This window comes from Rhipicephalus sanguineus, chromosome 1 (assembly GCF_013339695.2).
Source record: "Rhipicephalus sanguineus isolate Rsan-2018 chromosome 1, BIME_Rsan_1.4, whole genome shotgun sequence".
Taxonomy (NCBI): Eukaryota; Metazoa; Arthropoda; class Arachnida; order Ixodida; family Ixodidae; genus Rhipicephalus; species Rhipicephalus sanguineus.
In genome coordinates, this window is record NC_051176.1 from 271,508,533 (window position 1) to 271,520,269 (window position 11,737).

Below are 11,737 nucleotides of genomic sequence, written 5' to 3' on the forward strand. Positions count from 1 at the left end.
CTACTTTTCTTAGCTGACGACGTTTTATCGTTCGACTTTTCCACTCCAGCATCTTTTTTTAACATCATGGTGGGCCACCCAAAAACCTCCTTGCCTGTTTCTAGGAGTGTGCGAATATATCTTCTAAAATTTCGAATAATTAATCGAATAGTGTTCTATTCGATTCGGCATTCGAATCGAATAGTGTATATTCGAAATACCAAATATTTTTTCCAAGATACACTCTTCAGCATGGACGGAAAACCCCGAAGTAACGATAGCTATAGCATTGAGGGGTCATTTTTGTACACGCTTACATGCATGACTAACAACAGACGCAACTGTTAGGGTGGCACGGCGGGCTCGCTTGCAATTATAGCTTCCAAGGCATAGCGCATGCAAGACGGGACGGCGAATGACAAGTAGACAGGCATAGGACTCAGGGGGTAGCCGGGGGGGGGGGGGCATTCAACCTCCCCCCCCCCGAAAATTTTCAATTTTTGCTTGCGTATATATACGAACCATACAAACGCAAGCACGAGCATACATAAAGTATAGTTGAACCCCCCGCCCCGAAAAAAAATTCCTGACTTCGCCCAGCAGATACATGCTGTGTATGTGTGTTTATGCGTCATTCGCCTTGTACCCATCTTGGATGCGCTACCTTTGAACGCAAATGTTCATCGCGTGATGTAAATTTCTTGCAGATGCAGTTTTCACAATGATATTTATGTGTCTGTGGCGCGTAAAGGCCCATTACGTGATACCGGTTGGCTTTTATCTGTTCAATAATGTTTAGCTCGATGTGCGGTGTTCGGTTAAGAGACATAATTCTTATGCCTCAGTTTTATTTATAGGCTAGTGACAGAAAGCCACCTTGAATACTTCTTGTCACGTTGTATTTCATGTATGAGTTACCCAAATAACCCCGAATTTCTCCAGTCCCTTGATGCGTACGCCTACTCATGACTAGATAATTGTAGTCGGTTTTGTCGATTTAAAGCTACTCGTATATGTTCTTTCATGTTAACATCTGTGACTATTTGTTGCCAAGAAAAGTGTTATGGGATCCGGAGCTGTTTCTAAAATGGTTGCCTGACTATCGTGCGTCCACTTTGCTGACGGGGGAATGCATCTGTTGAGCGCCACTGCACGTGCAGGACGCGTCTTCGTTTGCGCGCACACGTGCCCCCTCGCTCTCTCCCCACCCCCACACACAACCGTACGAGTGTAGTACAAGAGATAGCTCCACTCCGCCCCTCCCCCGCTGTTCTTTCCCATCTGTACGTAGGCCCATGTCATTCCGTCTTCGGCGTTTGTTTCTTTGCCTGGGGCTCGGAAGAGGCGCCTGCGGACTTGCAGCGCGATGTCGTGCACACATCCACCCCTTTCCGCTGCTTTTTTTTCTTCGAAAAGACATTCCTGCTCCCTCCGCCGCCCTCCGTTCGCACCCCCGTCCCGTATCTTCTATTTTTATATATATTGCTTTCTTCCGTTCTCGTATGTCCTCCGCGGTGCTTTGTTCGTTGAGAAGTTCGCCTGCCGATACACAGTGCGCCAAGGCAAGGTCACCGGATGTTGCGGGAAGCACACGTCCTTCTTCAATGAGCGGCGGGGCCTTTGGCTAGTGCTTTGGTGTCGAAAGCCCTTTTTGTGCAGTGTTGACGTAATGCACCAAAATGTTGTCCACGCATCAAATGGTTCTCGCTCTCCTCCTCGCAACAAACACACACACACGCACACAAAAACAACCACTTCCCCCCGTTTTAACTTTCTTAACGGACCCGGGGACCGTAGCGTGGCTCTTCCGGCTCTTCTCAAGATAGAAATGTGGCTGCCGCGTGCCGGCGACGGACAAAATGATACCTCCCACAAGTAAAAAATGGAAATAATCATCACTCTCCTGTATATCATTCAATAATACGGCGGCTGCGGTGCGACTTCGTTGACTTGCTGACAGCGTAGAAGATTCAGATGTTGGCTACGAGCAGGACTTTCATCGGCAAGGCGTTCAAGCCTCGACTGCCCGTCCGCTGGGCATCATATGAAGGAGACGGAAAGACGACAGTTTCGGTGCTCAACAAGGACAGAGGTGACAGGTTACTCGTGGATTCCTATTCAAGAGCCGGGTTCCGTATGAACAACGGTCTCTTTATTTTTGGCCCGATCGCCCTTTTCCCGAAAAGTGTCCTGCAGTGGAAAGTGAAGACTCCCTACGACATCACCGAAGAAGCGTTCTCATTGTTCACCTTGCTTGAACCGAAGATTGACGTTTTGGTGATAGGCCTTGGTGACAGCGGTGAAACGCTAGACATGAAGTTGATACAGCACCTTAGAAAGAAAAGAATCGGCGTCGAAGTGCACCCTACGTCTGTCGCATGCTCAACGTTCAACTTTCTTAACGTAGAAGATAGAAATGTGGCTGCCGCGATGATACCTCCTAGGCATGTCACAGCTGGAGACGAATTTTACATTAGTGCAGGAAGAGAACGAAGAGCTCTTTTGGCTGCTGAGTAGAAAGTGTAGTTACGCAATATGTATTCTTGTAAATGATTATTAGTTCGTGCGATGTGTGCCTGCGTAGAAAAATAAACCGAAAGTGCAAAACGGAAGCTTTTGCTTTACATTCCTAGGGCTGGTTTTCATTATTAAAATTTCTTTGCTGCGTACATAGTAAACTAGGCAGTGTGCCCCGTTTGTTTCTGGCTCAATAATATTTCCCTCGCATAGTTGGCAACTCTATACTCCGTTCTATGCATCAGGTGCAACGCTGCGCAAGCTATGCAGGAAGTTGAGCCAGCGAGTACGTGCGTCTAGTGCATGACTTTCGTCATTGTAAACGCTCATGCGAGCCGAGCACGAGGTGATGCGTCGCGACGGGCTGCAAATGAAACACCAAACATCGAAAACGAGACGCCAAGCGGTCCAGAACAACTTATCGACAGTCGTATAACGAGGTTTGTTTATATCTGAGGCACAAAGCGTCTTCATCTATTACTCAGCCTAAAGACGAAAACAAACCATGTTACGGGTGGTAAACTCACTGGACTATTTCTAGGTGCGAACGCATCTACTGCAAGAAGACTCGCTAGCCTCCACAGCGTTGCAGCTGATGTATGAAACGGAGTATAGGGTTTCACTACACATGGCCGCGTTTATTTCTGGTGTTTTCTGGTGTTTTCTGGTGTTTATTTCTGGTAGCCAGGAATTCTTTTCGGGGGGGAGGCCCACTTGCTGAAAGCCTGGACTATTTGAGAAAAACGCATATTTTCATTATTTATTTTCGGTAAAACACCTGTATCGGTAAACACATGTGTCATAAAAATTTCGCCCCCCCCCCCCTGGCTACGGGCCTGCTGGTGTTGCATTCGTTGTTGCTAAAATCTTATTGATTCTAATTGGGATGAAGGGTCGGCGAACAACTAAAAGTTCCAATTTAGTCAGAACTTTTAGTTGGTGCCAAAAGTTCCAAGTAACTTGTACTGCTATGCATTTATAAGCTAATTGTTAAAGTTGCACTAAGTAGACACTACACAGACCGAAAACAGAAGACGGGACATTGAGCGCAGACTTTCTTGGTCTGTGTAGTGTCTACTTGGCGCATGTTTCACGATGAACACCTACTAGTTCACCTTGTAGCTGTGCTCAATATTTATAAGCAACAAAATCGATTCACGCTGGCAACTACGAGTAGCTAATGCTAGAGAGATTGGTGGGTAGCCATGTATTTTTTCTCAAGAATGGTGCACTTTCCAGCTATTGCAAAAATTTTTTAATTTTGCACTGTTTAGTGTGTACCTTGACATGGTGGGTTATAGAAATTTTGTGATGTCGCATGACAAATGAGTTATCTTGTAGCACAACAAGAAATTTGACCAATAGTGAAAGTGCAATGGCTTCAAAGACATGGAATTGGAATTATTTTTTCGACCCCCAAAAAGGCCCATCTGGATTCTCCAGTGTTTCACTTTGGAGCTTTTATGGGTCATTCTGAGTGTTCCCAACATACCATTAAGGGCATCCCTAAGATGCCTGTGTGTTTGGGATATAACACTTCAACTCAGCCTTGACACCATGTCTGCTCAGTGCAGAACCTGGTAAACGGAACTAAACGTAAATAAATGAAAATTTGTCTGCATAATTCAGTCACGTTAACAACTGCCTACTACCCTGACAACAATCCCAATTAGAAGTAGTAGTGTCCTCTCATATTGTGCTTTCGACCCATAAAATCCCACAAATTGTTAAGTAATGGTACCTTCATTCAAATATCTTTGCATCACCATATCATTACACCTTATGCAGAATGCTTGCATCAAATTTATAATTAGCAGTGGCAACAAAATGTTTGCACATTTTCATTGACAAAGGGCTGAGCCATAATTCTTCATCGTCATCAGTCGTCGCGCCAACAAAGTGCACATAATGCCTTACAGACGTGCAGCTGGTTCCTCGCTTCTCCGCAGAATGACGAATAATGGCTTTGTAGGTGCTTCCCAACTTCACAAAAATTGTGATTTATGGCGTAGTGGGTACCTTTCTAGTGTACTTGTATTGTAGCCCCAAGAGAGCTTAAAACGGGCTCTAGAAACGCCGCTCTTCCAGCTTTCGCTGTGACTGTGCTGCGGTTTCAGCGCAGGCCTGGCGTTTTTTGCATACCCCTCAGAAATTTTTGAAATTTAATGAAATTACATAATTATATATATAAACTTTATGAAATTATAATCTGACTGAAGCTGGAGTATACTACCTTTGCCGAGTTGTACATGCTACAGAAAAAAAAGTAACGCGTTACAATTGCATACGTCCGTTGAAAATGTAATTGATTACAGTGACCATGCTAGTACTACCTAAGAATGTAATGAAGGAGTTACTGAGAAATAAGATTACTTCTAATTACAGCCTCCCAACCTTTAGTAACTTTATACAAATGCAGTAACTAGAATAACCAGGCCTGGCTACTTCACTGCATCCTTTGTAGTGCTTCACACTAAGTTTATCTTCACTTACAATTGCTTTAAGATTTACTGTCAATCGTCTTCATTTGTTTCATTTTGAAAGATCAGCAGCGACACTGAAAACTTAGCTATATGTGTACCCTGGACAATAGGTCGGCAAAAAGCGTGGAGCTCACTCAGACTCACTCATGAAATATATTTTGCCTTTAGGGCATGCCCTTTATCCGACGTGGGGTCTGGGCAGATAAGTATGGTCGAGTGTCATTTTGTGCTCTCTATACCATGACAGAAAAAAGATTTCGGGAGGGGGGCACGGGTCCAGTGTGCCACCCCCTGGCTACACCCAACGTTTATAGATACTTTTCTATAAACGTTGGCTACACCACTGCTTTGCATATAAGATTGTGGTTACATTGCCATTATGCTTGCATCTTGGCCCTCTCTGAAGTGCAGCACTTGATAAAGCTCTCTTGCAGAAGGTGCTCAGAATAGGCCCAATAAAAGTAGCCATTGCTATCAAGCCATATTAGTGCTGCTTCGATCAAGACAGAGTGGCCAAGTTTGCCTGTCCAAACATGTGCAATCCACACAGCTGCTTGTGGCACTACCACAGGCATTGTTCTGTAGTACTGTAGTTATTTCCAAGGTCAAGTGCACTGAGATGCGTGGAATGAGGTAACTGATTATATGTAGTTCATTACACAAAAACATAAGTTACAGCGAGCATTACCAACTAGAAAAAGCAATGGATGTCTTACAAAACCACCAAATATGTCACTTATTACAAGTAATCACATGTAATTCACTGCGCGCAAGTCTGCACAACTGTTTGGGTATTGTTTTGTGAAATGGTCCAGAATAACCTGATGCTTTTTATTCCATCTAACTTTACACTGAACACAAGTGTGACCTGAAATCTTTCCTTCATCTATCATTGCATGCTCACATCTCACTATGAGACTTCGTTCGTGCCTTTTTTTGCTACATACAATGTCATCAATGACGTGCGTAATGAATTTGTCACTCCTCACCAGACTTAAAGGGGTCCCTCACCAGGCCCCATTGAAAATTTTGGTTAATCGCTTAAAGTTACCGCCTGGGAAGAATTTTATTGAAGAAATTTTCTATTCTGTTCATTATTGGACATGCTGAAGGAATTTGATCTGTCCTGTTACCACACCTCCAGCAGGCGGGCTTTACTGCCAGAGCCGTCAAGCTCCCCGTTGGCTTCGGTACGTGTCCACAAGCAGCACACTAGCTTCCTTGCATTCTCTCAATTAAGTGTCAAAGGCGAGGAAGCACATCATGTTAATACGATGAGCCCTGCTTCCTTTATTTTTCTTATATTTTTCTCCTCAGCACACTTGGAGTGGTGGCATTGAGCGCTCTGCATTGGATAAAGAACTGAAGTCACGTGCCATCATCAGTGATGTTCCACAGCCGGTCTGGAACAATCTGGATGCATGCCCATGACTCCAGACCAGCCATGAACGTAAAGCCTGTGACATAGGTATACGACGTGCATGTGACCTTTCACTCTCTCTCATAATGACTTCCACTAGTGAAGGGTGCACAGCTTCCTGTTTTAAATTTTGACCTGTTTTATCCATGCCAGTGTTTCATAATGATCTATGCATTGCACTTGTTTATTTGTGATGTCCAAACCTAGTGAGTAGCCCTTTAAGGTTTCAGTCTCATTCTGTAAGACATTTGCCCTCTTCAAGTCATTCCTTCAAAAAATATCTGGAGCTACCATCCTTTGCTTACAACAGATAAGTAGCAGACCACCTGCGTTTCAAGAGCAATTTTTTTACTTGATCCATTATAGTTTGTTCCATTTTCATTTCTTTTTTTCATGATTTGTTTCTGGAGTGCATTTTGCTGTATTTTATGTAATTGACGTAGTTTTTCCAAATGACCATTCTCTATTATTATTAGGCCCTTAGGGTACAATAAATCAGTAAGTGAATGAAGTTAAAGGAACACAAGGTGTAGGGCATGTAAAGGTGTACTGATTATGTTTTTTGACATTTTATTTTTTTGGATTAAATCAAAGTTCTGGATCTTAAGACACAAGAGTAAAATTCTGGCAAGCCTCAGAGTGCTTTAAAGGGACACTAAAGAGCAAAACGATTTTTCTCGCATTAGTAAAGCAGTCTTTCATGATACCAAAAACATCATGCTTGCTACGAGAAGACGCTTAACAAGCGAGAAAACGCGCAAAAAGAAAATACAGGTGGCGACGCCACCTTGGAATTCCCGCACCATTTGCCGTGACGCCACATATTTTTGACGGCGCCTGCTTGGGCCTACGTAGTTCCTAATCGGTTAAATCGAAGTACATTGTCCTCTGAGGGGGCCAGAGACTTGACATAATGAGTTCGTGGAAATTTCGTCGAGCCAGTGGCGCCAAAATACGTTAAATGCTCTTTGAAATCTTTGACGTCACGAATTACAAAGTTCGGCGCGAAATTTAAAAATGAAACTTTGAACTTGGTTTTCTCCTCTAATAATAAACCTGTGGTGCTGAAATAAACTACACAAGAGTTTTCTGAGCACACTTTATCAATCTAAACCAATTCATTGTTTCTCTTTAGTGTCCCTTTAAGTAACTTGTTAAGTAACTTTTTTTAATTTGTTTCAGTTTTGTTTCCCAGGAAGTGCGTGTGTCATGACACTATGATCCAGAAGGCCGTGACATGGTAGTTTAGGGGCTTTGTGCCATTTTGATGGGCAAGGCCAGGGTCTCGCAGTGTCCACTTCAAAGCCTAGGAGGTCTTGGTAGAGCTTTTCCATGTTAATCTAGTATTTATTTTGGTTGTGTGTGCTAATTAATTGTCCACTAAAACAACATATACTGTGCAGGCTTCGTGGGCCAACAGTCTATGCAGAATGGACTTGTAACTACAGCAGCGAAATGTTGGTACATCATAGTGGAGGATAGTGTACACTCTCTCTGTCCTGGTTTCTCCTCATGCTCTGGCGCTGTTCATCATCCTTCACTATGGACTTGTAAGATTGCAAGGTGGGCTAGTTGGTGTGCGTTCACTTTGTGCTGTGTCACATGTTGTGATAAACTTTCTGGCTATTGTGAAAAAGAAGGCTTTTGTGTGTGTATACACAGTTTAGTCGAAGCCCTTGAAAAAGAATTTCAAAAGTTACGATAGATATTGCCGTAGCCTTGATTCAAATTCTAGGTCAATGTAAATCAAAAATAATATGTATTCCCTTGATGGAGAAGAGCAGGTTCCGTTCTCTATTCCAAAGCACATAGCGCTTCACAAAAGCTGAAGCCTTACTTTGTCGTTGAAGACATAATGTATGTTTCATTGCATGCAGCTTGGTCAACCTTAATGATTTAAGCTCTAATGCCATAAAAATGTTTGCTTTGTAGAAGGAACGAAAAGACCACAGGAAGAGCCATGCTGTGTGAAAGAGACATCACTGAATATGTGCCTTGTGGTAGACACTTCATGTTTATACTATAGGCCAGCGTTGTCTGTATGACAGCAGCTTGAGGCAAGTTCTTGGAGTCTATTCTAGGGATGCAGTTGTGAATGTGGAGAGGAGTAGCTTCCGCAGAAGGAACTGTATTGTGGCATCAACTGTGGTGCCTGTCTGAGGATAGTCAGCCAAATTTTGCAAAGAACTTGTTTAAACCTTGAATCCTTTAGTGCTTTACTACATAAGCAGTGATTTTTGTTTTGAGCCACATGTCTTATATGTAAATTGTTTTTTTTTACTTGTAACACATTAAGACATAGACAGTGGGCTTCAGCTGGTGTTCTTGTACAACAATTATGACACCATCAGAGGACACAGAGGCAATTGTTAACACACTGCTTCCAAGCTTTCCTTGTTAGTGGAGGACAGTTATAATTGTTTCAGGATGTCAAGGCTATAGTAATGTAGTCATTGTGCAGCATAGCTATCAAGTGACAGTCACCACCCAACTGGGATGGTCCCAAGATTTGTCCCCACAATCTTTTCACTTCCAGTATCCAGGAGAGGTTCCGTACTACCAAGACACCGAGAAACCACTGTGCCTGTATGTAGGGAAGGGCTTGGCCACTTAAAAGCAGTGAATACCTAGCCATTATGTGCTTGCTAGCTCATTCAGGCCATGCTCTTCTCTGGTGGCATATTCAGCCCCTATGATGCAAGGTACAATGAAATGTTGAAAAGTGCTTGCTGCAGTCACTGCAGAGTTAATAGATAGGACCATGATGAATTCTACGTACAGATGCCAACTGCATACACCATGATGTTATGTCTTTTTAAGTGAATGAGGGTGAAGTTGAACAGTAAAAGGCTCAAGGCTGGCTCTTAATTGTTAAACCCCCATTTTCAACAGCATAGCAGGATAATTTGATGCCCAGGAATAAAACCATTTCCCAAGGCCTAGAGCAATGTTTCTCGGCCCTGAATTTTCGGGGACCCTTGTGGACCGGTGGAATAGATGAGGGACCCCTCGCAGTGAAAGAAAGGAAAGTGGGGGGGGGGGGGTCACAACACAGCATGCTGCGTGAAGTACATGGCTTTTATTTAAATGGGTCTCCGTGGACCCCCTGGTGTTCTGTGGAACCCCATTTTAGAACCACTGGCCTAGAGTTTCAAGAGCACCAAGATTAGTATGATAAGAACAAAATCGCATAGTCTTCATGTAAAAATATATTGTAATTGGAATAGTATTCCCATATGTAACATGCTCTGCTGTCAAGGAGACAACAGAGTTGTATTGTCCAGTAATGATCCATTCGTCCTTCTGAATTTTTTTTTATTAATTTCTTTTAGATAGATGTCGTGCATTTCGAATGAATGTGTTGTTCTCTTGTGAATAATGTTTATTACAGCGAAAGCTGTTATGAGATACAAAAACAGTGCTGTAGTTGTCCCCCACTGCCGCCACCACCAGTGTCCGTAACCACTATCGTGCGAAATAAGAAAAGATTTAAATAAATAAAAAATATCGATCAATAAAGTTTGAACAACCAACCAACCAGGATCAGATGGGATTTGAACTCGAGCTCTCTGCGTGGCAGTTGAGTATTCAAACACAGAGCTACACTGGTGCTTGAAACTCCTTTGCAAAAAGACCCTATAGAGGCTCATGTCAGGCAAGGAATCGCATTAACGTATGTAATATAGCGTGGCAGAAGAGTAAAATAACAACCAGGTGTCACACAATGCTAATTGTGCAACAAGTGTGTGGTTTAAAGCTTCCCACCCACTACAAAGTGCTCAGCCATAATTCTTCATTGTCATCTGCTACAAGCAGCATCAACAAAGTGCACATAATGCCTCACAGATGTGTAGCGGGTACCGCACTTATCCGCAGAAGGATGAAGAGTGGCATAGTGGGTGCTTACCTACGTCACAAAAAGTTGATTTTGACATAGTGGATACCTAGCTTGCATGTGTACTTGTATTAGCTGCCCCAAGAGAGTTTGGAACAGGCTCTAGAAAGCCACTCTTCAAGCTTTCGATGTGACTGTGCTGCGTGTTTGCGCGCAGGCCTGGCATTTTTAGCTTTCTGATATAACCGAGCAGAGCTATATGTGTAACTTGTTGGTTGTTTTTCAGGCATAATTACAGGTACAATTCTAGCAAGCTTCCATTTGACATTGAATATCACTTAATTGTCCAATAAGTGTTTAAAATTCCAGCAGTAAAAAGTGATAGTGGTGAAAAAAGTGCAGCTATACCCATGAAACATGAAACCTCAATAGAACGTTTTGTAGAGGTTTATAGAGGTTTTAAACGTTTTAACGACGTTCTGTAGGAATTTTGTGTTTCATGGGTAGCTTGACACCCGAGTTCATTGAGGCTGAGAAAAGAGATTTTGTTAGTATCAGCTAGCTAGAGATTAGCCAGCAAAACAAGCTTCCATGGTGAAAGGGATATTTGTGGCATCCAAAAATGTTTGCAGAGGTTACCTGTCAAGAGAATATGTGCAGCATGCACTGGGGTGTAGAGATCGAGAGAGAAGGCTGCAGTGTTCTGCAGTTTCTTTCATGGAAACTTTTGTGCAATGAGAATGCAATGAAATGATACAACTGTGGTATTGGGCCATACATTCCTTTGATGACATGCAAGATTCTGTACATGGGTTTTTGGAAGATGCAGCATTATGAAGGAAGTTTTGCTCTTTCTAGCAATGTATTTTCATGAGGTAGCGTCTTAACTCACTGCTGTGCTCACTGCTAAGGATGCCAATCTGTAAAGTCTTTACAGTGTATATACTGCTTCTTGCTCTTTACACAGTTAGGTAGTGTAAATATGTTTGTGAATATTCATCTATGGTGGGTACATGAGGGTGCCAGAATGTAGCACAAAAGCTTCCTTCAGACAATGGGACATCACCATCGCTACTCTCCTGTCCTTCACATTTTGGCTAGTGGCATGTCTGTAAGCATCTCAGTGTGTGCACTTCATTTTTACTTCCATTGATGGCGTATAAAAGTGGCAAGCTAATATCCGGAGTGAGTGAGAATTGACAAACTTCAATCATGTGTATTTTCTTTCCTTAATGCTATATATAAATGTATATATGTGCTAACTACTTCCCTGTCAGGAACGTTACAGGACAGTTAAACATGCACAATATGCATTTCTGACAGGAAAGTACCAAGTATGCAATATACAGTAAAAAAAAAAAAAATAAAATGCATGTAAATGACTATAATTGTGTGGCAGAAGTGAATTGTTTAATGAATATGGCAGACCCAAAGTTTTATTAGTCAAGCGGTCATCTCTCTGATGTAATGATACAGGCAACAGCTTTTCCAGTAACTAGCTGC